Source organism: Pteropus medius, unplaced genomic scaffold (genome assembly GCF_902729225.1).
Source record: "Pteropus medius unplaced genomic scaffold, Ma_sr-lr_union100, whole genome shotgun sequence".
Taxonomy (NCBI): Eukaryota; Metazoa; Chordata; class Mammalia; order Chiroptera; family Pteropodidae; genus Pteropus; species Pteropus medius.
The window spans coordinates 12,614,811-12,640,737 of NW_024340849.1; the positions used below are offsets into that span (position 1 = coordinate 12,614,811).

A 25,927-nucleotide genomic window follows, 5' to 3' on the forward strand; every position below is an offset into this window, starting at 1 on the left:
TTCTCTAATAATTACGTTAAGTGCTCTGAGGCAGGTACCAGGGTTCAACCTGTACCACACAGGTTCAGAAGTAAAATAAAAATAAACAACACTTGTAATTCACGTCAGGGTAGAAGATATGATGGTTTATATATGTGTTTTATTTTGTTTTGACTCAGTTCATTCCAGCATCCAGAATTCCACGCGTTCAAACGTCCTTTTATACAAATAATAAATCTCTGCTTTAAAACATGGGTTCTGTTCCAAAATTTCACTTGTACAGTAGTTATTTGAAACTTGGAATCCATTTCCCCAAACACACATGAGGTTCCAAAGCTGGTCCACAACCATCTATGTAACTCACAATGTATCTAAGAGACCACAAATCTTTTATTCACAGAAAGCAGCTGCGAACAAAGTCACGGTGATGTTAACTATCACACAGTGGCTAGAAAGGCCCAGACAGCTTATGATTCCTGGAGTTCTGATGCTTAGGAGTTTAGCTGCTCACGTTTCTCTGACGAGGGATCCCCTCCACCCACCCATCCCAACTCTACCTCTCCCCACTCCCAAGGAAGCTTTTTTTAAAGCTTGAGAGACTGCTCTGTGGGACTGCAGCTCTCCCTTCCTGGCAGAGGTGGTCTCTACCAACGGGGCAAGCCAGCCACTGGCAGGATTTTCTGTCACACCTCACACAAGTGAGCCAGCCTGTGGCAGCCCCAAGCTCCAGTGCTCACTCTATCAGTTAGTAAATGACTGCTTTTTCTTGCTTGCTTTATACTTGATGGTAAAACAAAACAAACAAACAAGAATAGCAACCAAGTGTGGCTCTCCCCATCAACAGGTGGGGACACTTTCCCCGACAGGCAGCAGGCACAGGAATGGAGACTATCTCCCCCCCCGGCCTCTCTCTGCTCCCTACAGTGACAGATGTTTACCCCGTATGAGTTTTTCCTTCCACAAATTATCCATGAGGTGGCTCAAACTAATGAATACATGGCTTCTCACCTTTCTAAACCAAACTGTCTCTAGAGGAAGAGGGATATATAACAGAAAAAATCCCATTTTACTCTCCATATCAAACCCACAAGCTGCAGTGTATCCAACATCGCGATACCCAAAATCCTCGAAGGTTATGTGTCAAGCCTAAAGCTTTTACTGGAACTCCGAAACCTGAGTGAAACACGGCTCATCTGAAATAACAGAGCTCAGTGTCTACGTGGGCTCCAATCTCTCTTCCACTCTGTCTTCCTTCTCTCTCCCAGAGCCGGCGCAGGCCTTGCTTCCCACCTGCTCTTGCTGTGCTCACCTCAAGAAAAGATCTCCCTGACACGTGCTTTCTGCCCTGTTCTATTACACTGTTTTCTTAAAAACCAGCAAAATGTAGACGAGCAGTCAGACCAATGCTAGAAATGCATCTCTATCAAGAGCCAGGAAAGTCTGAACGGTTCCCATCAACCTCCAGAGCCCTGGAATGATGACTGAGATGCCCCCGCCCAGTCTCCCTTCATCCCCCTTGTGACATCCCTGTCTACTTGCAGGACAGGAACCAGGAACAGAGCTGCCCACAAAACGGTTCTGCTCTGCCTTAATTACTGCAATCCCAAAGCACTGTTTTCTATTTTTCTCTGTTATAAAATATCTTTAGATACATTAAAAGAAACTAAAAGACCACAGGCAACACTACTTTTCCAGGCAAATTCGCTCAAAATTTCAGATAACTGACCTTTGAACAAGCTTTTGGGAATCAGCTGATTTTAAATCAGGAACTTCCTGGAGCATACATGAATCTGTACTTGCTGGAGACCAGGTAGATATCGATATGACACAATCTCTAATGATTCTAATACGACTCTAAAAAATCCATGTCCTTTTAAACAAAAAAAAAAAAGTTTCTCAACTTCGGCACCACTAACATTCTGGTCAAGGTAACTCCTCATTGTGGGGGGGTCTTTGTGTGCATTACAGAATGTCTAGCAGCATCCCTGGCCTCTGCCTACTAGAGGCCAGTAACTGCCTTCCTCGGGTCTGACTACTAAAGTGTCCCCAGTTGAGAACCACTATTTTAAGCAAAAGAGCCCAGGGAAGCCAAAAATAGAGCTCTACGGTCAGCAAAAGGGCAATAATCCAGCACTGCGTTTCAGGTGAGAGTTAGCCATGCAGTAACCCGGAAGTACTCCCTGGTGAAGCCCCCCAGCCTCCTTCACCATCAGAAGCGCCTGGGGCCTTTTCGACGCACGCATTCCTTACCCTGCCCCCAGCCTTCTAAATCAGAAGCTCTATAATGACATCCAGGAATTTAACTTTCAAAAAAGTTCCTGGAAGCCATCTATAAGCAAATACTGGGCTGTACTTAACGACATGTACATTCGGTGTGTAGGGCTGAAGCATAGTGGTGTCCATCACGCACGCTGAAACGCATCCCAAAACAAGGTGGGTGGAAGGGATAAAGAGCTAACGAAGCAAGAACAGTAAAATCTGAACTACGGAATCTAGGTGTTGGGTATACAGCTTTTCACTGCACATTCTTCCAACTCTTCTGTAGACTTTTTTAAAACAAAATGTTGGGGGAGGGAACTGGAGCACTTTTGACAATTGGCAGGATCTGAAAAGCCACTGAAACAGAAGGGGCCCAGCTCCTCTCCTGGCTGAAGGACCTGGCTTTACCTCACCTCTCACTTTACTCATTCTGTTGTAAGCCAAAGGTAACTCAAGATAGTCAAGAAAACCGATCCAAACCTCAAAGAGGATTTTTAAAAAGTCAGCTGGCCTTTTTCCCTCTGTGACCCTGAAATCTGTTCCTTTATATCCTAACATTTCATTAAAATAAAATCAAATGTACTACCTTGCCTAATTTTATTTTTTCTTGATAACAGTCGCAAGATTGAGGCAGAGTTCTTCAAAGGCCGCTAAAGTTTTTTTTCTTCACTGTGCCTTATTTTAGAAAGGAGGATGTCCGATTATACATCAAGAATGAAAGTCAAAGGTTTGCTCATCACGAGACACGGGCCACCAACTCCACCTCCCCACACTGCAGTTTCTACAACTCGAATTACTAACGCCCTGCCAGTCTGGCTTCATCCCAAGATACACCTTCAGCTCGCATATTTGTGGGCTTCTCAACTTATTAAAAAAATCTTGTCCACAAAAAAAAAAAAAAAAATAGGTAACGTTTCACTGAGCCACAGTCCAAGCATTCAAGGGAAATGCACTTCAGTAATCCGGGGCTGCATGTTTGTCAAATGGCACGATCATGTCCCGGTGTCAGCAAATTATTTTCCACAGTGCTCTGTGCCAACCTAATGAGGACTTTGTGTGGCCAGACCAGAGGAAAACCAGAAACAAAATACACAATCTCCAGCTATCACTAAAAAAAAAAAAAAATTCTTGAAACTACCTCCTGGAATCTCATACCTTTTACACTTGCCTTTTGCTCTCTAGGATAGGAAACTTCTCCTGCTACGATGTTTCTCTGGTCCTAAAACTGCACCTTAAGTTGGATCTGTGCATGGCATACACTCTTCTAAGAGAAGGATGGGTAAGATGAACCTGTAATAAAAGCGTCTGAAATATATACAAGTTTATTATTATTTTGTCATAACAACTGTCTGTCAGTCAGTCCAGCTCTTCATCTGTGGAGAAGGTTCCCTCCCTCTCTGTCCCCTCCCCCTTTCATATTTTCCAGCATTCTCTTACTCTGAGCCAATCATCTGTTACATATTCAAACGTCTACAGCCAACAATGGCTGGATGTCTTAGCATCCTCTCAGTCTATTTCCTTGCCATGTGGGTTTCGTTTCCTTGTCTTAATATGCAGGCCCGTTTCTTCCTCGTGTTAACTAGCAGAGGACAAGAAATCGTTTTCTTCTTCTTTTTGTTGTTTAATTATTCTTTAAAACGCATGATCCTTGCTTACTCTGTAATCATTTGCTCAACACTGGTGTCTCACACCATCCATCAGGCAGATGCTTTTCGGAAAGCCTCAAACTGCCCGAGATCATCTCGATGGCTTTTTTCCTCATTGTGATACTTAAATAATTTTTCTTCTTAGCATGATTTTGGGAGGATAAGAGCAAAATGACAAGATACCTGCAGAGAGAATGGAGAGAAACACCGTCACGTCCAACAGTGCTGAAAGCTCAGGCTCACGGATTGGGCGGAGGTACACGGGTGGCCCTACGGCCCCATACCACCCTCTTCACTGAGGAACAGAGGAGTGCCGCCATGCTGCCCCCTCGATCTTCTGACACGGAAGCAGACCTCGCCATCGGCAGGAGGTGGGTAGGGGAAACCAGATGCAGACTTAAGAAGTCCACACGAGGAACAAAATGCCCAAAGTTTGCACAAGCCAGATATGGAAACCTAATGCATGGTTTTCCTAACGCTTTAGCTACCTCTGGATGGGCCCTTATGTTTATGTTATTTTAAAGTAACAGCTTTGAGATTTTATTCATATGTAATAAAGTCTATCCTTTTAAAGTATACCATTCATGATTTTTAATATATTTACTAAACTGTGCATCTATCACTATTAGATAATCCCAGAAAATTCTCATCGCCTCCCCCCCCAAAAAAACTCTATACCCATTACAGTCATACGCTATTCCTCCCTTCCGCCAGCCTCCAGCAAACACTCAGCTACCTTCTGTCTCTAAGGATTCTGGACGTCAAATAAATGTGTACCCTTTTGTGCCTGGCTCCCTTCACTTGACTATTACAGTGTTTTCAACAGTCACCCACATCGAATCACATTCTGACCTTTATTCTTTAACGGCTGAATAACATTCCTCTGTATGGCCAGACCACATTGTTTATCTACTCGAGTCCTTGGACCCTTGTTGATCATAAATATAAGGGCTTATTTTTGGACTCTCAATTCTATTCCATTGATCAATACGGCTATACGGTAGCTTCGTAGTAAGTTTTTAAATAGAGAATTGTGAGTCCTCCAACTCCATACTTCCTTTTCAAGACTGCTTCAGCTATTCTGAGTCCCTTGCATTTTCATGTGAATCTTAGGATCTGAGTCCCTTGCATTTTCATGTGAATCTTAGGATCAGCTTGTTAATTTCTGCAAAAAAGCCAGATGGGATTTTATGAGTATCGCACTAAATATGTAGATCAATTTGGGGCACAGTATCATTTTAATAACATAAGTCTTCCAATCCATGCACATGGATGTCTTTCTATTCTGCAACCTTGCTGAACTTATAAGTTCAAGTTGGTTTTTTGTGGATGCCTTACAATTTTCCATATACAAGATCATGTCATACTTCTTCCTTTCCAAGGAGATTCTTCAGACATGGTTTCCTATAGTACTTTGAACATATTTATCATAGCTGATTTAAGTTTCATATAGTCCATCCAAGATCTGGGCTTCCTCAAAGAAAGTTTCTATTAACTCTCTTTTTCCCTTTACATGGGTGGGCCATATTTTCCTATTTCTTTGGATGCCTTGTAATTTTCTGTTAAAAAATTGACATTTTAAGTAATATGTCAATTTGGGATATCAGATTCCAGAATTGTTGTTATGGACCCCAGGGCTTGCTGCTGTTGTTTATTGATTTCACTGGACTAAATCTGTAAAGTCTTTTTGGGGGGGAGGGCAGTCATATGTGGCCACCTAAGTCTGCTTATTTTTATTTTACTTTAGTTTATTTAGTGGTTCACTAATGACTGGATAGACAGTTCACTAAATGCCTTGAACTAATAAATGTTCCAGGATTTATAAAAGGCTTATGTGAATGTGTTAGGGCATGCCTTCAACGCTCTGCCAAAGAGTTTATACCTCTTCCTTAGTCTTCACTATCCAGTGGCTCCTAGACCACCGGTTTTCACTGCCACCATACTTGCAAAGCGGCTGGCTTTCAAGGTCAACAGTTGAGTTGGAACAAAGGGAAGATGAGATTAGCACATGTTAAAACACCACAGGTTCACTGTTCCTACTGAGAGCACAGTGCTTTTCTTGAACAAATATTCTTCCGAGTGGTGCAAATCTTTAACTAATTTCCAGAGTTCTGAGAAAGCTGATCGTGATAGGTGCTGTGTTCTCAATGCTTTTCTGGAGTAAATCTGCAGAGGTCCTCACTCTGCCATTCTGGAATTCCAGGGCCCTTACCTGCATTTTCACATGGAATCTTCATGGGGTGTTCACCATCACTTTACACTCATTACGACAGTGTCGCTCAGCATCACGACATTGTCATTTCTCATCACGTTCCGAGAGACTGCTGCTTCTTTAACAGCATTCACTAGAAAGATCTAGAAAATTCACAATCACTACCCTCTATCCAGCCAAACTTTCTTCCAGGGAAATCCCTAAGCCTGCTTCCTAAAAACAACTTACAAAAGAGAAAAATGATTAGAATCTGGGGTATTTTTCGTAATAAATTTCCCGCATTGCTAAATGAATACTGATTTCGACATCTGGAAGTTGGTTCCTGGTGAGATGGCCCCAATTTCATAATTCTAAACATTGCTGCCACTCAGCTACCTGAAAAGGTGTGCAAAGAAATGCCTGACAACTGTATTCATCATACTGTTAATGTTTGCTGAGGAAGGGCATCAGGAAATAGCCGTATTTTCTAACAAAGCATTCTGCAGAAGAGTCTGTAATAGGAGCCACAGGGGAACACGTTCTTTTCAAAAAGAGAATTAAAAAGAACCCTGAGAGGCCCCCGCTCCTGCTCTGTCTCCTACCAAAGGCATATTCCCACCGTTCAGGACCAGGCTCTTGCAAGAGTAATTCTAAGGCAATGCATAACGCCTAACACAAGACAATCATTGAGAGAATCTGCTCACTTTTATCACTTATCGGAATTATATTCGCTCTTTCCTCACTTTGCAAGTAAAATTTTCTATCCGCTTAGACTAAAAATAAATCAGGATTGAGAACCGCGACAGAGATGGTTTTGTTCTTTGTATTCGACAATTCCGCAGCCCGGTCACCAAGCAGGGCAGTCCCCCTTGGCCTCCAGGAAGCTCCACCCCCAAGCTCAATTTCCCACCTTGACAGAGACCACCTGCATTCCTCTGCTGCCACCCACCACCAGCTGTCATCTGGGACCCCTGCATTCCCAGGCTGGCTGAGAAGCACCCACTTCCCAGACCACTTCCTCACCTCCGATCTGTGTAACCTTGTAAGGCGCTTCTTTCTCCAGCTTCCACTACTCGACAGCTCCACTGAGACAGTAATTCTACATTAGAAAGGACGATATACGTGGGCAGCTACAAAGGCACTGAAAGTGTTGCGAAGTTCCCACAAAGCCCCTCCTTCTACCTTCCCAGCTTAACTTTCGTTTCTGAGCTAAGAGACCCTAGTCCTTGGGAACTATAAGTGTGCCAGGTAATACAGGTATGTCCTTGCAGAACCCCTAGCCAGGTACACCAGGTGTGCCAGGGAAGCTAGGTGTGTCCCCACAGGCCCTTGCACCCCACCCTACTCCTAGCCATTCCCTTAACCAGAAAATGTCACATTCGATCATTCCCGGACAACCCCTCAAATGAGAACAGCAAAAGGGTATTAGAGAGCTAAGCAGTGGTATTGAGATACTCTACCAACTTTATTCATCGTCATTCTTCAAAGCCTGGGGTCACCATGGTGTTAGAAACTCATACACATTCTCAAAATTGGGTTCAAATTTTGCAAGTATGACCTGTGAATCTGAACTTTTATCTAGACTCATTTTTAAACTAGGACTACTCATTGCTTGATCAAAACCATAAACCAGTAACGTAATTCTCCACGTCAATTTGCTTCTGCGGAACTAAGTTTTGTTATGACGAATTCTCACTTGTTCTACAGCTGTTCTTTCTTGGCAAGAACGAAAATGTATTTAAGTTCACTTTAAAGAATGGGCCCTAAAATGCTTAAATGGATAAGCATATTAAAAAACATTTAAAGATGACAAATTCTGAATTATATTGTGGGTGTGTATGGGGGTGGGGGGGTCGTCTAAATTTATAAACCTCACAAAAATAAGCCCAATCCCCAAACAAGCTGCAGCATTCAATGAGAAAAATCTCTCTCAGCCAGTTATTTAATTTCCTAGAGCCTAGAAATCAACGTCAAAAGTGAAAAGAACCATCCGACTTATATGAAAATGGAGGGTTCAAAAAAGGATTTACAAAAGGCTTCAAAAAATATGAGCTATAACAGGAAATAGACAAGCAACTGAAATGACAATGGAGAAAGACATAAGAAAATGTGTGTATTTTTCTACCATCTAAAAATCCACCAGTAATTTTTGCCCTTTTACTTTTGTTAAGTACAACTTACTAAGTTTCTTTCTTGATGCTAATTTTACAAGATATGAATATTAAAGAATGTGACTGATTTTTTTTTTTTTAATATAACACTAAGAACTTTGGCATGCCATTTATAGCCACCTGGGGACCCTAAACACTTATTTGAACAGTAAGACATCATTCAAAACCTTCTGAGACCTTCTCTACTGGAGGAGATGCTACTGAAGTCCATATCCCATTACATCCGACACCCTGGGTGATGGGCAAGTACGCTTTCCGAGGGAAAAGATTTAACTTCTAGAAATAGCTTCAAAGCCAATCATGGTGATTGAGTGTTCAACATACAGTTAAGACCATTTTACTGAGATGTTATTGTAGGGTAGTAAGGTTAATATGACTGGTAACCTGGCTAAGAAGGCAGTTTTGACAGAGGAAAGATTACCAAGAAATTCACTGACCCACAGTTACCTCATTAAGAATAAATGCAAGGCCTCCCAAGAAACCTTCATGAAAGCCAAAGCTCATTACAATGGGCAACATCCAGCATACCTGCTAAAATAGTTTCTTATTTTACTGTCATCTCTAAGTAGGGAAAGCAAAAGGAGAAAGGGATTTTTTAAAGGCAAGAATACCAAAGCTAAGCAGGAAACTAGCGCCACGAAAGTGTGTAGCTGAGGCACCGGCTCAACACTGAACTGCCCCTTGCCAGGGACTTCAGAGCCAAGAACTGATTTTTGTTTGCCTTGAGAAATATACAACAAAAGTATTCACTGCTTGGAAAATCAGCAAGGCCAATCTGACGACGACAGTGATAGAAAAGGTTTGCTAAGGAATGGAAAGATGAGAAACTCAATGTGGTGTGTTAGTTATCTCACTAAGGAAACGTTCGGTACCTAACTGTCCTTAAAAGCAAAGACAAGATCTGTGCAGAATAGAATAGCAACAAAAGCACGAGATGTGTGAGTTCTGACAATCTCGATACAGCTACACCACAAGGGCCCAGTGAGAGTCGCCCATGTTCTGATACATAACAGCTGTGTAATGGCAGAGCCAACAGACAAAATATGTCAGCTTTCCAAAAAGCCTCCACCAGCCATCACAGGAATTCCATCTCTGCTGGACAGGACTTGACAACATGGACCACATTCGGCACAGGAAGCCTCAAGCAATGATGACCTTAATATATTAATACAAGCACATTCTAGATCGTCTGTGTGGCCATCTTATGTAACTGCACAGATCTCATGATTTCTGGAGCTCCCATTAGCCTTCGGATTCATGATCCAGATGGCAATGGTAGTTCCACTGTCTCTAGCTAGCATGACTTTAGGTCAATGATATCTTCATGCTCCAGCACACAGTACAAAAGAAATCTGGACGATGGAAATAAAGGAAACCAGACTAAGTGACCAGCCCTAGGCACATGACAGGTCAGGAAAGGAAAACTGGCCCTAGTAACCAACACTTTCTGAGCACAGAAGATACATGTAGTTTTAACAGAACAGCATCACCTGTCACATTAAAATCATACAGTTACTTTGAATTGGATTACGTTGGGAATTATGTCGGTAATAAATTCATATGTTGGTTATAATGTATTTATGGCACTGTATGATATATATGGTGACACAGAAACATGTTTATGCCATCTATATTTGGAAATATTTGAAGAAACATTATAATAAAAATAATTTAAGGCAATATGTGGAATTCTCACTGATGTTCTTTCTCACTCCAATGTGGGTCTACTTCATTTACGCTTAAAAAGTACCATACTGTATTATGCTGCCTGCTGTCTTCCCACTGCAGAAAAAGAAAACACATGATTACTTGTTCTTCCTAGGGCTAGCAATATTAGAATAAGATCTTCTTCACTGGGAAATCTTGAAGCAAAAAAGGAAAACACCTAAGCCAAAACAGTTAAGCACTGAGTAATATTAGTATTAACAGTGAATAAAATGTCATTTCTATGGTTATTCTTCAATATGGGACTAAACTTAGAAGGGCTCCTTTAATTGATATCACCCCTTCGATTTATGTGTCAAAACTTCCTGTTACTACTTTCAGGGTATACATGCGGAGACCATTTTAATGAGATTTATTGTAAGGTAATATTATTGTAATATGAATAGTTCACATGCACAGGGAATAAACAAGGTTTTGAATAACGTTTGCATTTTATCTTACCTTAATTGAACAGTTGTATTTTTAAAAGAAAAGATGGTACATGACCCCATATCTATACTGCAGGGGAAAGCCAACATCTGAATGATGATAATTTCTGTGAACTCCCTGCTGGAAGTAAGACCTTCAGGACTGGAAAATTCGATTCTCTGCAGAGCTGAGTATGAATAAACCACCTCCTTCCTGCCTCCTCCAGTCTGGAGCCGGCACTGCAGAAAAAGACTCCCGCAGTCCAGCACGCCGCTTCCTTTGCGGCACAATGAGGAACTGAGCATGCGCAGAACTGAAGAGGGTACGTCTGGATTTCGACATATGGAGACGTCAACTAGCTATGTGGTTTTGGCCATGCAACCTGCCCTCTCAAGGCCTCGCTTTTGTCATCTGAAAACCACACAAAATTAGCCTTCCAATGTCACATGCTTGGTTGATGGATTAAAGAACCGTGTAAAACTGCTAAGTGCTAGAGCAGGGTGTCTAAACCTCTCGCAGTTAGCACTCGGGGCCAGATGTTTCTTTGTACTGGCGGCCGTCGTGGGCACTGTAAGATGCTCAGAGGTAGCCTCCCTGGTCTCTACCCACTAGATGCCAGCAGCGCCTCCCGAGTTGTGAGAACCAAAACTGTCTCCAGTCATTGCCAAACGTTGGGGTGGGTAGGAGAGGAGACAAAATATCCCCCCCCTCCCCCCGTTTACAAGCCCTGCACGAGGTACTTAAAAAATATAGGTTTCTTCCCTTCCTCCTAGCCATGCAGTTCTCTGAAACAAGAAACCAAGATTTTTCTAGACTCCTCCTCCCTTTTCCTCACCTAGCCAATCAGTAACCAAATCCAGTGCCATCTTCCTCCTGAATACCTCCTGCATGTATTCCTCCCTGCTCATGTCCACCATCATCACCACCAACTTATACCAGCTACGCCGGGCCAGCTGTGGGGCCTTCTCTTCTCATCCACCTCAAACCCATTCTCCCCATGCTGCGTGGTGAGCATTAAAAAAGCACAGATGGAAACAGGTTTCTCAAAGTGCTTCAGAGGAACAAGCCCCGGCTCCTTGACAAGGCCCACAAGGCTGTTCACACACTGCCACTTCCTCCTCTGACTTTCGGTTCTGGCCATCCAGGCCCCGCTGGGCCCACCCCCCAACCCTGAAGCGGCCCCCTGAGATACTCGCCCACGGGGGGGTCCCACTCACCAGCCAGCCTCCCCTCGTTCAAGCTCTGCCACATACTAGCTCTGTAACCCCAGTACAAGTTATTCAAACCTCTTTGTGCCTCAATTTCCCCACCTGAAAGATGGAGATAAAGGTATCCGCTTCAAAAGGCTGTTGAGATTACATACGTGAGTTTTTGTAAGACATTTATGTCAGCTCAAATTCTAGCTGTGAGCTTATTTTTTATCTAAAAGCTCAGGTCACTGTTTGAAGCTGGACACCCCGCCTTTTCCGCCCATCTTTGCACCCCAGGCTTAACAGCACCAACCTGCATAGTTATTTCTACTACTTTGCTGGCTGCAAAGAGCAACAGTTGTTTATCTGCCTGTCTCCAAGATCAGACCCTCCTCAGAGGAACAGCTGCCTGCCGCTGGCTATCTCAGCCCCCAGCACAGCATCTGGCCCTGTGAGTGTTTGCTCCTTCAAGCAAGTCTCCGGTAAGACTCTCTCCTCAGATCGGTTGGTCAAAAACCTTTTTCAGATCTTTTTGAATCCTAAACTGTTCGTGCAATAGATTACCTACCCTTCTTCTTCCTAGGCTAGACCACTACTTAAGATTTTTACTTAACTGTCTTTCTTCCCTAAAATTTTAAGACCTCCTGCCTCTCTGAGCCCCAAGAAAGACATACATTCAGCAAAAGAAGGGCACAGACTCGCTCGCCCTTGATGGTTTCACACTGGGTCCCCGAATCTTAAAAGGACAAGAAACTGCCACTGCCCATACCGGAGCATCTGCTTGAAACCACCACTGTGCAGACTCCAGGCAGGATTAAGGCTACCTGGCAAAGAAGGGCAATTGCCTTGTTGCCCAGGTGTTAAAATCACAACAATACTGGTAAACTGAGAAGTTACTCTTCCCCAGAACAACAGAGATGTTATGAAATTTGGGACTAACCAACCCGCTCCCAGCCTATTCATAAAACTGGCCATTATCTGGCACTCCGGTCCCTTCCTACAATTATTAATCCTCTTTTTTATATATTAAGACCAGCCTCACTGTTATCAGAGTGAAGTTGCTTAAAAGACTGTATAAAAGAGTTTCAAAGACAGAGCGAAGGGAGAAATGAAGTCCTATGACACCGGAGGGTGAACTATGGTTATCAACCACTACTTAGAGCAGTACTTCCCAAGCCTGACGCTTGTTTTAAAAGCGAGGGGGGAGATCTCTGAACTCTCCTGTCTGTGCTGACTTAAATTTTTTCTATTGTTATTTCACTTAGAGAAGCATAAAACTAAGTCTACATCCTATGGCGCTGGCTGCCACCAAGCTGGTTCCCTGAGGTTCAGCACAGCTATGCCACCACAGTCCTGTTTTGACGTCAACTCAAATCTACACACCTTTTTTAACCAAAAAGAGAAGATCACGTTCATACCACCAGGCACACAGTTACTTGGCCTTCACTGGGCGGAGGACACCGTTGACATGTTAAGTCCATTTTTGTCTTGTCTCCTTAGATTGAGACAACCGGAGAATTACTTACACCAACGCGATCAAGGATGACTTCAAACCACCTAAGGGCCGGTCACCAGGCACTCGAACCAACCTCACCACACGAGCAGATCCACTTTCGGCCCTGTCTCCCTCTCTGCCACACACACACCCACTCTGGCATCTCTCAATTTGAGAAAAATACTTCCTCGAGGACCCATGTCCTTGCTTACCTGTAGTCACATTTCTCCACTCCCTTTCTCAGCAAAATTCCTTTGACGAGTCCCTTCTCTGTCCTCAGATTTCTTTCCTCTCCTCCACGAGGCATCCATGCACATACTCTCAACATGGCTTTTGCCCAGATCCCCAAGGGACCTACCTTGCCAAATCCATGCGCACTTACTCTCCTCCTATGACCTGGGCTCCATAACTGTACACGTCTCACCTGTCCCGCGCCCTTGTCACCTTTCCTGAGACTACACTTGATTAGAGGTTAGAGGACAGCCAGCCTCATCGGTCACACCTCCTTGCCTGTACCTCCAAAGGCAGGCGGGCCCAGGTCCTGCTCTTGCCCTCTCTTTAATCCTCACCATCTCCCCTCGTCTCAGTGCCTCATGTGCTAACCATATGCTAAGGACCCCGATGTCCCATTCCTGCCCCAGCGGCTCCACTGTGCTCCACATGCTTCTATCTACCTGCCTGCCGGCATCTCCTGGATGCTTAGTAGCATGTTACTCTCAACCTAATCTAACAGACCTTTTGATTTCCCCCCTTTCCCCTAATCTTGTTCCTCTGAGCAACTGACATTCCTCCTAATTGCTCACACCAAAATCCTAGGTGACATCTCCATATCTGTTCTAGCAAACCACAGGCAATTCTATTTCGCCACACTCTGCTGTGCCCTGCCTTGAATCCCACCACTACTAACCACCTAGAACCAGAGGTTCTTGACTGGTCTCCTTGTTTTCATTCTATCCTTCCCCCAAAAATCCTTTCTCCACAGAGTTACTTCAAGTCACAAATCACATCCTGTTACTTCTCTGCTCAAAACCCTCCAACAGCTTCCCACTGCACTGAGAAAACCCCCACCCACCACGGTGGCTGTCGAAGGGCTTCAGATCTGTCCTCCGTTCCCTTCTCTGCCCTCAACGCCCCGCCCCCCATGCTCCGCCATACTGGTTTTCCTTCGGCTCATCAAGCGTGGTCCTGTCTCTGGGCCATTGTGTTTGCTATGCCCGTCTGAACTATTCTACCTCCAAATCGTGAGTAGCGGGCAATGCCTCATTCCGGCCTCAGCTGAACTGCTATATCCCATTCCAGTGCAGATTCTTGGAGAGCATCTGCACCGTTACAGCCCCCGGGGTGCACCCCCCACACCCCGTCCAAGAATACAAAATATGCAAAAACATGTCCTAGCCTCATCCTGGTGTAAGGACGGTAAATGCTCCCATCGCACACCACCTAGCCTCTGAAGACTGCAATCATTCATTCCACATTTATGTTGGGCCTGATTTGGGCTCAGAGGGGTTTTCCTTTGGGGAGAGAGATGCTGGCTGCTCAGCTTCTGAAACCACTTCCTGTGTTTGGGGATTCTCCAGTGTGCGTTTGGATGGGAGGCTGGGCCCACCTCCCACCACAGAAACCAAAAGTTTAAACAGAAGAAATGCCCCGCCCCCTACCCCCCTCCCCAGCAGCAAGGGTTGTGAGCACATGATTTCAGTTGGCCAATCAGAGGCTCCTGCCTGAGCCTTCCCACCAGGGGCTCAAAGAGGTAGTGGGCAGAAAAACATTTGCATAACTGCTTTCCTTAGAAAGGCTCGCTTGCAAAGGTGGCTCCTGGCTGGCTTCTGAACACTGAATGGAAAACAGCTCCTTCCACGGTATAAAACATTTCCCGAAATGATAACTGTGCCTGGACTGTGTGCAAACCATGCGGTTTATGCTGACTCCAGCTTTCCTTCCGGGAGTCGAGTATGTGCCACGCAGAGGGCGCTTCTGTGATTGGTCCCCTGGAAAAGCCCTGGGCATTGAGTCTCTAATGGGATTCCCGGCAGACAACATTTCGTCCACGTTGTCACAAGCATTGTGAGCGGAATTCAGTGCAGCCTGCGTGACGTCACGCCTCTGGGAGAGGCCCTAGGAAGCTCGAGCCTCACTTCCCTCCACACGTCTTTTCCCCTCCCTGGCTTTGCTTTCGCAGCCACAAAACATAGCTGTGTATATAACAACTTCTGGGTCTGGTGGGTCCCTCTATTTATTGAGTCGCTGTGCCTGGGAGGTGTTGTGAGGGCCCCGAGCACAGGTAGGGAAGAGGAGGGCCGATGCAGCTACCGTGGGAGCACCCCCTCATAGCATGAGAAGGGTGGGGAATGGTGTCAGAGGTGGCACTCAGTGTCTGGGAGCACTGGGGCCCTCAATAGATAATTCCTGTGGGTTCTCTGGCTGCAATTCTTTGGCCCCTGACCGCTGTCTGGGCCTGGCTCTCCAGTTTTACAGGTACTTCTGTGCTATGCAAAATGCCTTCGATAAATCCTTTCTGCTTCAATTAGGCAGAATTGGTCACCTGCAATCAAGAGCCCTAATTATCACCAATTTTGCACAAAAAGAAGTGCTATAAATAAAACTGCAAAGGCTGGGTTGAGGGTGGGGGAGGAGGGTCCTGCTAAGTCCTACAATCTCAACTTGGGGAAGTTAGTCATTCTGAAAATGCAGGGCAAAGGTAGAGTGGCTTCAGGTGCTCCTCTGTCTCTTGGACCCAAACCGTGTGCCTCTTCATCTGAGGCTGTTTTAAAACTGCCTCGAGGCAAAAGCAATAGGGATGAACAGAGTATGAACCTGTTGCTATGACACAAATTCCCAGAACCAGAGACTTCATCTAGATAAGATCAGTGGCTGTCCTTACCAGCCCATGGAATTGACTGGAAACAAACAAGCCGGGATCTTAAGTTTTCATGGGAGCAGTACTCACAAGTACTCAGCTCAGCTGACTCTGGCTTATGGCTATTCAATCTCCAAACAACCCTGAAGCCCCAAGCAAGACCCAAGAGGAGGCATTCTGCCAGTGCCCGTCCCATCCAGGTGCCACTGCAGAGGACAAGGACCAAGGGAGAGTCTCGCACTGAACATACTGCAGCAGAGCTGGAAGCTGCCAGACTGGCTGACCGAGGCAGGGGTTCCTTGCTGTTCCTGTTCTGCCAGCTACCACAGAGTCTTCTCTTTTCCCTCCTTTTCTCCAAACAGGAGGTTTATTGCAGCATCCTGTTCCCTCTTCACCACTGCAGGTCAGATGTTTGAGGGGAGGCATAACCTATTTAGCCATAAGTCACCATACCATTAAAAAACAACTCTTCAGGTGTAAGAGACAGGACAGCGTATTACCCAGAGATCCTTGCAATGCTTAGGTGAATATTCAGGTTGCGTCCCTCAGGAAAGGGAACACATGCTTTCATGAAGCCCTGGGCACTTTCTGAGGGTGTGTGTGTCTGAACATGGATGAATTAGCCAACAGGAGGCCTGTAGGGTCATCACGGACTTCACCCCAGCTCAAGGAGGGGTGGACCATTAAGGCAATGAAGGTAATTCCACCCCCTCCTTATCAATGGCTGGTGGAGGGATGAGCAGATCTAAGCCACTGGCAGCCTGGCAGCCAATGAGACATAAGAGATTTCCTGGGTGATTCTGGAAATGAGATTTCCTTGATCTTAAGAGAAAACCACAGGAAGCCATTCTCTTTCCTCCAAAAGTAGGAAAAAACAAAAAAAAAAAAACATAGTAACCATAATTCACAAATTGAGATTGCCAACTCAAGTGCCACAACTCTGAGATCCCATCACCTATAAACTGTAACTTTGGGTGTGTGAGAGAAGCAGGGGAGTATGGTATGAGTGCAAAGAGCCCACCATGACATTAAACACACACATCAGATGTAACATGCATCTTTATTTCAGAAATCTTAAAAGGCTCAGAGAGGGTGATAAAGACCAGTCTCGGATTAGATGAAACATGGTATTTGCTAGCTCACCCTTTTGTTCAGGAAGGAACCACTGTGAAACATTCTCTAGGAAGCACCGACACTGGCTGAAGTCGAAATGAAGATGCCCTTCCAGCCACTTAGATATCTGCAGCGATGACTGTAGCTATGCATGGCTCTCATTTTCACATCTAAAACAATTTAATGCTGTAATCAGGTAATAACAAGACCTCTAACTCAAAACCCAAGAAAAGAAAAATGAACAGAAACAGATTTGAGTTTGATCCCAGGCCACAATTTTCAAAGTACACACACAAAAAACTTCGGAACACTACTAAAGATTTAAATAACTTTTATGCAACTGTAGTGCAGAGGAGGATGAAAATATAAAATTTAAGCATCCTTAATGGAGAAAATAAAACATTGATTTTGAAAGCTGCAAGTGAAAAAAAAGAATCTAATTTACCGGTCACTTTTTCTGAAAAATATTCAACCCTTTACCTATCCGTCCACTTCCCACCTTGATGGTGAGCTCCTAAAAGGCAGGAGTGGCAATGCCATGACCTTGACATCCTCAGACACAAAGCACAAGTGGGCCTGATAACATGCATTCGACTGAACAGAACACTAATGTACGTACTGAACAACTGCTCTAATTTTTACCCAAAGCTTGAAGTACATGCATTTGGGACGTTTCTTTCTGCCTCACTATTAAACTTACTTTTATTTTAAGAAAAAAAATAAAAGTTCGTTCTAGAAATACAGAAAATGTAAATAAGCAATAAAGATCATGGAAATTACCTGTAATCTGTTTACTTAAAGAAAATTACCATTGACACCCTGGGCTTGAGTCTTGGTCATATTTTCTATGCATAAACACTTTCAACCACAAAAGGATCCTACTGTTTCATAGAAACAGAGTACCCACTGTTTTGTAACCTACTTTTTCCACTGAATATTGTATTACTGACATCTCCATGTTATTAAATATTCTTCGCTATCTCCCACCCCACCCCCCACCCCCATAGCTGCACAATAATCTTCACTGCCTCGCTTCTCAAAGGAAAGGAGGGGAAGGTCTCACTCCCAGCTTAAAGTGTTCTCTTTCACTAATAACATTCACTGCTGTTCCAAATGCAGGCAGCATGGCACACACCAATTTCTCAATTAATGCACTGGAGAACTCAAAATCAACACACAGAGTTTGGCTCCCTCTAGATTCATCTAAATTCAAGAGCCACGTTCATTTACCCTCTGGCGTTAACAAGCAGGGAAGAAATATAGCCAGTTCAAAGTTTAAAAACCTATTTATTGATGGTTTCATGGTTGCACCCAATTATCACATACAATACAGGAAGCACAAAAGGAACAAGAAGAAAAGATGAAAAGAAACAAACTGATTCTGTTTTGCTTTTTCTTTAAAACTTACAGTCTTCCCCTTTCCAAATCAAACTGCTAAAATTAGCACTATGATGACACCCAAAGAGAGAGCACTTATTGAGAGAAAAGATGGAGACTTAGAAAAGAAAGCATCAAGATTTTCAACAGACCCCCATTCTTCATATTCTAGAGGTAGTTGGGAGAATCATAAGGATGGGGAGCGTTTAAGTCAGCGGTATACACACACACGCTATTTTTTTTTTTCATTAATAGTTAATATTGAGTGTTTACGAAGCAAAGTAATTATCTGAATAGCTAAGGCTTGCTTTCATTTTCTGAGGAACAGGCCAAAGTTACTTCCAGCTTAAAAACAAAACAAAACTTACACATGGAAAGAAAACTCACCTATTCAACACAAACACCTTGAGTTAAACAATAGAAAAAATTAGTAGTAGAAAGAATTCTCACCTTCTACGTCACTGGGACCCAGGCCTGCCTTCTCTAGAGTCCTCATGTTGGTGACATCTAACAGAGTTGCCAAAATGTACAGAGAAAACAAATCATATAGATCGCTAAAAACAAGTTTCACTTTGCGTTTTAAAACAATAAAACAGACGCTCAGCTGGGCCCATGCGCCCTCCCGCCAGGTATGAATGTGCTGGCCATCTTGCCCAACCGTGGTTTTTCTGTCCACTACGAGGACCTCGACACTACCCACAGTGGAAATCCAGCTTCACAAGCTGCTCTAGAAGACACACCACAGAACAGGGTCCAGAACCGCATCTGAGGCGACCAAGAAGAGTCAGGCCGTGAATGAGGCTGAAAATGAGAAATTAAAATGTAAAAACTGTTCAAGACAAGACCAAGAGCCAGAGGCATGACGTGGTCCCCATGTCGCTGCACCTCCAGGCCCCCTCCCTCGTCTTGGAGGTGGTGCCCAATCACACACAGAGGGAGATGGAGCAGACAGTCCGGTCTCTGCCTGGCAGACCAGAGGTGGACATGCCTGAACGACTCAAGCTATTCATCAAAATTTCACTTTAGGTGCCTAGGAAGTCACAGGGGATGTGATGCCACCCTAAGCAGCAATGGGACCATTCCTGGGCTTGTTCATCCTCTTCAAGGAGCCACCGTCCCTACAAGCCCTTCCAAGTCCCATCTTCACCGGGAGGATTTCACATTACAGCACTTTACACTAAAAGGAACCCCACTTTTGAATGGCCCTTTTTTCCTTGGTGAACAGAAGGTATAAAAATACAAAATCTCTCAGTGGATGCTTGCCTGCCAGAAAGTCACCAAACACTGAATTTGATGACAGTGAGGGAATCTGATAGCCTCACCACTAAACTTGGCAAGTTCTAAATCAATACAGGACTCTTGAGTCAGAGACAAAAGTCGACTAAAGTGTCAATTTAAGTTGGTTACTCCAGACACTTACGTAATATGTCTGCTGTAACCTAAAGGCATTACAGTAATAGTCAGCATTCAGGCCTCTCGGATTTGGAACAAAACATTATACAGAGACAGCACGTAAAATATTTTATAGAGATCCTACACATTCATGAAGTAAGGTCCCAGATCTTTACCTCGCTGCTTTTTCTCTCTGCTAGAACTTGAGCCATGGTCTTGTCTCACGAATGAAGAATAGCTCCAGCAATCAAATACCCAGGTGGTAATTATTACTTCCTTCTCAAAGCCAATGACAGCAATTCCAGAACGGTATGTACAGTGGAACTACTATTATTTAGAAGTCCCTACATGCCCAAGAAAAAAGAACATAACTATGGTTCTCAAAGGACTTTTTCTATATGTCTGCATGTTGTGGGGGCTTTGTTCCCAAATCCAAATGCCTGTGCCTCTCCCAAATTTTAATAAGCCTTCAATAAGGGGAACCTTGAAAAACTTGGAAAACAGATGATTCCTAATAACTGCCCACAGTGAGAAATATTACTTTAGGTGTTTTTATTAAATAAATTATTTGTTTAGTTTGTAGGAAAATACTGTTTTCCAAATCTAGTCTCTTTATCCTCATCTCTAAATTATGCCCCCGTTTCCGTATTCCACCAGCAAGCAACTCACAAGCTGACATCATTAAGCAATACAAACATTGCCACCTATAGTCAGAAAATGAAATATATTTGCTTATGTTGTGACCTGGAAAAGAAACAATTATAAATACAGAAAGTAACATGTTGTCGCTTTTCACACCTTTCATAAATCCTACTGCCCTAATACTTAACATCATTATGTTACTTGTATGTTATTTTAATCCTCTTTAACATGGATTGCCCAATAAGTAGTTTGCTTTATTATCAACTAACAAATATATCAATAAGATGAAAACAAGTATCCAGAGACCTACAGCATCAAAAAGCTTGAAAACTCTTAACAGGATCTCTTTTTACTGTTGCTTCTCATCTAGGGCCCAAAATTCAAAGGCAACAATAGAATCTGTTTAAACAGATCTTTTAACTCAAAATAAAAATTTCAATGTGATCTCAATCTATCAAAGAAAAATTAATTTGTTTCTTCCAACGGTCACTTACTGCCATGTTTCTATGACATTATTTAAAGACCTGCGCAATACAGAAAGGTTATTAGCAATGAGCACAAAGTTTCTTTCCCTCATAGTGAGTGCAAAAGCAATTTAGCAGCCACGCCAAAGGGTTGCTGTGATGACGTCACAATGTAAAACCATTCTTAACGTCAGGGATTTCTTCCTTGAGATGATTCGCATTTCTCCTGAATCTCTATCAAACATATTGACGCTTCCAAAATCCCGAAATAACTTTACAAGAAGTTTTCTGGTGATGTGGGTACTCACTGCACTGAAGAGGTGCATCTTAAAAATGACCATTCAATCACTTCCCTTTAAATTGTGTTCTTCGTGGTCAAGAAACTGCAATCTCGGGATTCCCATTTGCCGCTCTCCTCACCCCTTGGAACAAAATTATTTTCATTCCTTAAGAAAACTACTTTTCAGTAGGCAAACATTCCGACACTAAAACTAAATACAGAATATAAATTAAAATGTCAATTTCTACAAATTCCATAGAATCCTTAAAGAAAATTAAAATTTAAAGAGTAATATTTAAAACAATACACCATCTTTGCCGATTTTAAAAACTGCTTTTAAGTGTCACAATAAAATCATGGCCCTTTTGGGCTTTGTTCCTCAAATATTAGCGATCCTGGCTCGGGCTGTAACCGGGGTCACCCAGGTGCAGGGTACAGGGCACAAAGCCAGCAGTGCAAGACCTGACTCGGGCATTTGGAATTGGAAAGAGTGGGCAAGTCTTATCTTCCCCTAGAAAACTGCCTTTCAGCATGCACCTTTAGATCCAAACAGTGCCTAAGCTGTAATTTCTGAGAGCAATCTTGCGACCATTTTGCACAGTTGCAACGATGGCGTGCAGGGTTTCTCAAGTCATCTCTTGAAAACACACACATGGACCACTTTTTATAAATTAACAACTCTTCTAGGCTCTCTGTTCCATCTCTGCTAATGCCTATGTTAGAGCATTGCCCTCATTCTAGCCCTTTTCTCAGAGAAAGCAAAGCAGAAACCTGACTTGTGGTTGCCTGAAAAGTGTTGACTGATGGGGGGTATTGAAACTGAAGGCCCAAGGTTAGCCCAGGTTTCTAATTAGAGGAATTCATGAACAAGAAAACACCCTTGTTTTCATATTTTAACATCTCTGGAATAAAGATGCTTCATAAAATCAAAGATATATCACAGCAACTTTTTCTTGTTTTTCATAGAGGTATGCAAAATAATGGTGCACCTTAAAACTGACAGCCTCTTAACGAAACTATATCTATGCCACGAGTTAACTTTAAATGTTTGTTATGATGTGTTTCTTATATGCAAACAAGCAGAGAGACCCCTAAGGCAACAGGGAGCAGTGCAGTCGGTGGCAACTGTAGCACACAGCTGCCACATCTCATGGTCCAAACTTTAGAACCACTAATTACCGCCAAGTAGGAATGAAACCCCAGCAAAGTCAGATTTCTACCATTTTCCATGAAAAACCCAAAGCTTTAAAACACTGTAAATACCATACGAAGCAGGACTCCAGAGTAATTCCGGCCTAGAAGCCATCAATTTACAAGACTTGACCTTTAATCTCCACCTTATGTTATATCCTAAATCATGTAGCTGTGAGGACCTTTCAAGATACTCGGTAGAGAAGGAATGTGATTAAAACTAGGGCTGTGGAATCACCAGAATCAGATTCAAATCCAAACTCCATTACTTACTGTGTGTCCTCATGCATGTCACTTAACCTCTCTGAGCTTCCATGCATCAATTGTAAATCATAGCACACCTTATAGGATTCTTATGGAGATTAAATAAGATACCAAGTGCATAAAAGCTTAACACAGTGCTAAGCGCAGAGAAAACATATAAAACATTAGCCAACTATCCTTATTTGTATAAAATTAGGAGGAAAGTACTATCCAGGTCGGCCTGGCCTTCATTTCTATGCCACTTGCCTCACTTTAAGCACCAAAAAAAAAATTTAAATGCTACATCTAATAAGAAAGCTGTCGTTCAAACTTTTACCTACTAGAAAACCTCCTCGGTAAAGGATACCTTTCTAAGGTGTTATAATAAAAGATTTCAGAAGGTTGACAATAACATGCATGAGTAAACTGTGCCAAAACGTGCTACCCGTTGCCAAAAAGCAAATAAAAACAAAAATTCAAACCAAAAAACTGCCAAGGAAGCAAGCCAGATGCAGAACCTAGTTCAAACTGTTCTGAATCCAACCCGAATTTGATCCTGGGCCCTGAATCTGAAGTTTTGTTAATTTGCTAATCCCTCCAACACTAAAAGTCCTTCATCTGATGGGGATTTCAAATTTAGTTACCTAAACTGACCTGATTTAAACCAGGGTGAATACAAACTATAACGCACCAGAGGAAACTCAGCCAGAAAGGAATAACAAAAAATAAAGAGCACACACACTCGACGAGAAAAGCCCACATTTAATCCCTTTCATTCTAGAGCTAGACAGACAGAGGAACAATGCCCTCTGTCTTGGCATCCCGCTGTTTTCTAGGTTAATGCAATGCTTCACATCATCAGCAGTACTTAGAGCTAGAGTCTTTCGATGGGATATAACTAAGTGCACTCCAAACATACAACGCTTTTCATCAGCCTCCAATGAAAATACAAAATTTGCTAGGTATGGATGCCTATTTTGCTAAAAGGTTTGTAAGGTGATTTCTATATAGCAATCAAAATATCTCCGCATGTCTTGCTCTGCAGCACACCAAGTGTGTGAACTGAAGTGCACCCATATGTAACAGCCTTGGAAAAACAACCCTGGCGTTGGTTTCATCAGGCATTCTACTTTAAGAGCCTGTTAAAATCTTCCAATTTTTTCCTAGACAGGCTAATTCAGGGAGACAAAACAAGCTATGCAAACTCACCAATTTATTGTTAATATTCTACGAGAAAGCATTTCCTGATTTTCCGAAGGGCAACCTGGCAGCATGAAACCTCCCATAAAAAAGCAAACCCCACAGAAATGTGAAATCATCAACAACAACAACAACAACAAAAACCCTGCCTTATTTTTTCACTGGTAAGAGAAACTGAAAAAGACAGATGTGACTTATCTTTTGTAATATAATGTGTGCGGAACTAAATAGGACCAGCAACATGGCCATCACTCAATCAATAAAATGTCTTCATCGCCTATTGTTATTCCCTGAACAGCCCCAAATACCCCTCTAGTAACATGCAGGAGTGAACTCCCGCCTCCCCCCACACACACACACACAGACTCTCTTTCTATTCCATCCTTCACTTTCACACAAGACAACAGTTAAAAATAGCAAGATGCACTCTAGGTAGATTCTGACACTAGCTGTAAATGTAAACAAAGCCCGAAAAACAGTGGCATGCATGTGATTCATTTATCCAGCTGCACTTCCCAAAACATTCATAAAATTATACATTTTTAGGGAGCTGTTCAAAAAAATCGTGTAATTTTTTTTTAAAAAGACCTAAGAAGAAACGTGGCTGTCTTCATCCTCCACAATACCTCAAAAGCCCTTTGTTTAGGAATATCTGCATCCCCGTACCTTTCTAAAAGCTCACTGCCTGCCCTCTACTGCTGCTAATTAAAAGGAGAAGTAGAGAAAGAAAGAGAAAGCTCCTCAAAGGGGAGCGGGGGAGAGGAGAAGCCCCTGGGCAAATGAAACAATGCTACTTTTCACCCATCTCCAGGTAACTGCACAAAAAGGATAAATTATTTTACACAAGCACAGCACGGCGAAATAATCAAAAATGTAAATCACACATTATTTGCATTGTGATCATTCTTTGATAAAATACCACAGCAAGCTTTCCCTAGCACCGTTAAAGGGGGGGAAGTCACACCCCCAAGCACCCTCCCCATCCCAAGATACCTATTCCATTATACACTTACACAGCACGCATACACACACCAGAGTATCAGAGTAGGAGAGCTGGTGAGAAGCTATACGTGGGCATGTCTGAGATGATAGCCTCTTCATTAACCCCACCCCCATCACCAGAGAAAGAGGGGACCCTCAGGAAAGAAGCTGGAGAGGAAGAAAGAAATCCTGGAGTTTCCAGGCATCAACTTTTCATGAAATGCACAACCAGGATAGGAAATACCTTCCTGCTGAGTAATGCTTCTGGGTTGTAAATTCACCTCTCGGAAGGGGAGCCCTGAGCGCGTACCCCGCCAGATGGCAAAGCCCTCCTACCTGCCGCACCAGCGACTGGCCTCCCACCCCCCTTTTTGGCAGAGCAGCACACCAATAAGAGCCGAGCGTGGCTGGGCATGAGAGGGCTAAGCAGTGATTTAGCAGGATCCTTTCAAAACTGGGGAGTGGGAAACCGCGAGGAGAGGGCAAGGTAAAAACAAAGCCCTTCCCAGTCAAACCGACAGCCTTCGAGGAGTGGCTTATTTAATTTGCATTATTAATAAAAGGGATCGATTGAGCTTTCGTCTCTCTACCCACCCCCAGAGGTGGCGGGCTTTGATCCTTGGGAAGAAAAAAAAAATGGCAGGGCTGCAAGCTTCCTCCAAGTTTCCTGGAGCACCTGCCACCCTCCTAGACCCCCTCCCCCCACCCCCCACGAAAAGACCCCGCAACCCACATTCCTGGCTTTAGACTCTGCAAAGACAGACACGCACAAGCCCCACAAGCGTTCACCCACTGGCACAAAGCGACAAGCACACACACGCATCAGCGCACTTGCAGACACAGACGTTAGAAAGTTCTAGGGGCCCCTGGTCTCCAACCCCGACCCAGACGTGACACACACATCATGGACTCTGCGCGCTGCAGGGGCGAGAGGCAAAGTTGCCGAACAGCTCCAGGGAATCGCGGCCGGGAGGGGGCGCGGTGGGGGGTGGGGCGGACCTCGCGGACAGAGGCGCGCGCGCCCCCTCCCATCCAAAGGCGGGGAGCGGCCCAGTGAACCCCGGCTCCAAGGGCGTCGCGCCGCTTTATTTACAAACAAAGCGCTTGGCTAGGGGGAGGGGGC

The 25,927-nt window shown here is 43.7% G+C and overlaps 1 protein-coding gene and 1 long non-coding RNA gene across 3 annotated transcripts in view; both read right to left on the reverse strand.

The window, feature by feature from the left end:
* NEDD4L (NEDD4 like E3 ubiquitin protein ligase) overlaps positions 1-25,927 on the reverse strand; it is a 301,007-nt gene that overhangs the window by 274,569 nt on the left and 511 nt on the right. The window lies entirely within an intron of this gene.
* On the reverse strand, positions 120-25,501 carry LOC120584768 (uncharacterized). Its single transcript, XR_005648137.1, has 4 exons — positions 24,837-25,501; positions 18,862-19,212; positions 6,097-7,174; positions 120-4,067 (listed from the first exon to the last, which is right to left on the reverse strand). It is a non-coding gene; the product is annotated as an uncharacterized LOC120584768 (long non-coding RNA).